Below are 3,069 nucleotides of genomic sequence, written 5' to 3' on the forward strand. Positions count from 1 at the left end.
TTGAATCTCCTTATTAGGGACTAGTTGAGTAGTTATATCAGATGAAATTAGTTGTGACTTGTATTTGTGCAATAATCTTTTAGGTGAGTCTCTATTGACCGTCACAATATGTCATTGACGTCTTATCTAATAGTATTAAGAATTTTTCTTTGTTTTATGATTTTGTTATGAAAAAAAGAAAATAAAAAGACTTAAGAATGATTTTTGTCAAAATATAATGTATATTTTAATTTTTTTAATTAATATTTGTTTATTTTCAAATAATCTCAACATTTCATGTTTTTCTTTCTTTCGTGCATGTCTTCTTCATATGATAAATAATAGCATCAATGGGTAAGAGAGAAAAAATAAAACATCAACAAATAATTGCATAGCATTAAAATTCAAGGATCCTTATTCCTCGGAAATCAACCTAAATTGATGATTTTCCCTAGGTTTGAAATGACAAGAATGAAGAATCCCCTTACCTATATTTTTGTTACTGAAAAAAAGAGGTTTAGTTTAACCACCAGAAGATAATTTAACATATCAAAATTCGATCTATTTAGCTAGTTTATTTCATAAAGCAAAAAGAGGGTGTTTGTTGATGAATTTGATTATATTTTTGAAAGTATTATTAATGAAAATGTTATTCTGATTAAAAAAATGTTTGATAAATACTTCTAATTTTGAAAATATTTTTAAATATATTTTTACAATGAACAGTAACAACTGTATCTTTTTCAGAAACAAAATGAAATAATTATAGCAATTTTAAAAAAAAAAAAATAATAGTACAAACAAGATTTTTTATTTATTTTTTACATCGGATTAAAATCTATTTTATAACTGAATTACACAAGCAACGCTATTACATGGCTATATTATACTTTGTAACATGAACACATTTGCTTATGTGACATTTCTCTACAATCTCATCTTCTATTACATATACCTTTTACATTCTCTATTACAACCTAAACTCAGGATTTACTTATGCTCCCTATATCTTCCCATTGCATTCACTTTAGGCTCTTCATATCTCCCCTCTACCTTTCTATTACATCTCCCATCTACCTTCTACTCATTCCTGCTCATTCTCACTCTTGACTTGGCTTAAATTAACCTCCCAGTTTACAATTCTCAAAAAAAATAAAATACTTTATTTTTCTTTTTTTAATGTTTTTTCCTTAGGCATAATTTGGGATTTTGTAACCCATTGAACACTATTAAAAAAAATAATTTTTCACAACGGTTGTTTTAGTCACCGTCATGAAAAGTTAAGACTTGACTTTTTACCATGGTTCTCAAGTTATCTTAAAAAGTCTAATTTTTAAGACGGTTTTGAGAAGAATCGTCTTAGAAATTATTTTCTAAAAAATCATCTTAGAAAGTTTTTTTAATGTTAAAAATAATGAGGATTCTAAAACGGTTTAAAAAAAACATCTTAGAATGTCTTCTTTTTTAAAAAAATGAGAATTCTCGACAATTGTAAGTAGACATTTTAAGATGATTTTTAAAAAAATTGTCTTAGAATGTTTTTTTAAATAAAATTAAAAAAAATGAAAATTTTAAAATTGTTTTAGAAAGTAGACATTCTAAGATAATTTTTCATAGAATTGTCTTAAAATATTTTTTTTAAAAAAAATTGAGGTTTTTTATTTTTTATTAGTTGTATTCATCTATTACATTTATGAAACACATTCTTTCTATCTATTATTAGTTTGAAGCAAAACTAATTCAGGTGAAGCAAAGCAAGATAGCTTAAAATTTATGTAATTAAAATATAAAGTCTTTAGAGAATCTATGGAGCAGTTATTCATTTCACTAATGAATGAGGTTATGAAGTCTGGACTTGTTACATACAGTCTACACATATGACAGCTAAACATGCCAAATTCGAGTTCACAAGAAAGGGTTAGACAATACAATGTAATCACAAAATTAATATTGCAAGTGATGGCCATTTACCAAGGTTTAAACATGCCAAGAATTACATCAAAAAATGAATGTTTACACATATGATATAATTGTGGTCCATTATCATCAAATCCAGCAACTGGCAGTGTAAATATTCAATCATTGTTTCGCAACAAGATTAATCACTAGGGTTTCCTGAATTGAATTTGAAGCGTTCAAATTTGGGGTTTTCTTTGAAGAAGAAGAATAATAGTGACCAAATTAGGGTTTCTCTTTTATTTCTCTATTTGTATGTGGCTGTTGTTAATTTTGTGCACATACCTGTAGGGTGCTTAATTCGATGCTCTTATAAGCAGGTCAGTGCACGTGAATGAGAGAAAAAAGGAGGTTGTGGTTGGTGCACAATGAGTATGATGTCGGCGATGGTAATGCAGAGTGCAGAGTGCAAAGTGCAGAGTGCGAAGTGCGACAAGTGGTGATGGTACTTGTTTGGAACTAAAAAGTGCAACCACATATATGCTTAAACAGATTAACAAAAGTTCAAGAAGCAAAAAAAGATAAACAGAAGTCACCTTCTACTTGTCATCTTTGTTTTGCGTTTTGTAGATCCGCAACTTGAAGATGCGAGTTTTGAAGATCTGGAATTTAAGATCAGAGTGTGTGCTTGTACTGATATCGTGAAAGAGCATTTCCGATTTGCAGAGTTAGGTAGATCTCGTGAAGTTTTGGGTTTTGAAAATATGGATTTATGAGATTTGAGTGTTTAACCTTTCACACTGGTCTCAAAAGTGAGTGTGAATGGAAGAAGATTTAAGATGATGGTCATTGTTTCGCTGTTGTAGAATATAATTTTTTAAGTAGTGGAAGGACCACGGATTGGATGATTGTTGCTTTTCCATTGTGAAAACAAATTTTTGGCATTCGACAAATGAACTCTGAATTATTCTTTCATCCTTTTTTACTCTTTTTAATTTCTTTTCTCATGCAGAATCCCATACCAGAGCAACATTGTACTGCCATTGTGAAATCGAGTTTTTGGAATTTCATTTTGGTATTGCGCGAGAGTGATGTACAAAGAGTGAGAAATTGATAGAGGCTTCAGAATAACAGACAAAGAATATACAAAGGTGAGCACGCAATAGCCGCAAACAGTGATTTTCAATGGCTCTC

Source organism: Glycine max, chromosome 14, assembly GCF_000004515.6.
Source record: "Glycine max cultivar Williams 82 chromosome 14, Glycine_max_v4.0, whole genome shotgun sequence".
Lineage (NCBI taxonomy): Eukaryota > Viridiplantae > Streptophyta > Magnoliopsida > Fabales > Fabaceae > Glycine > Glycine max.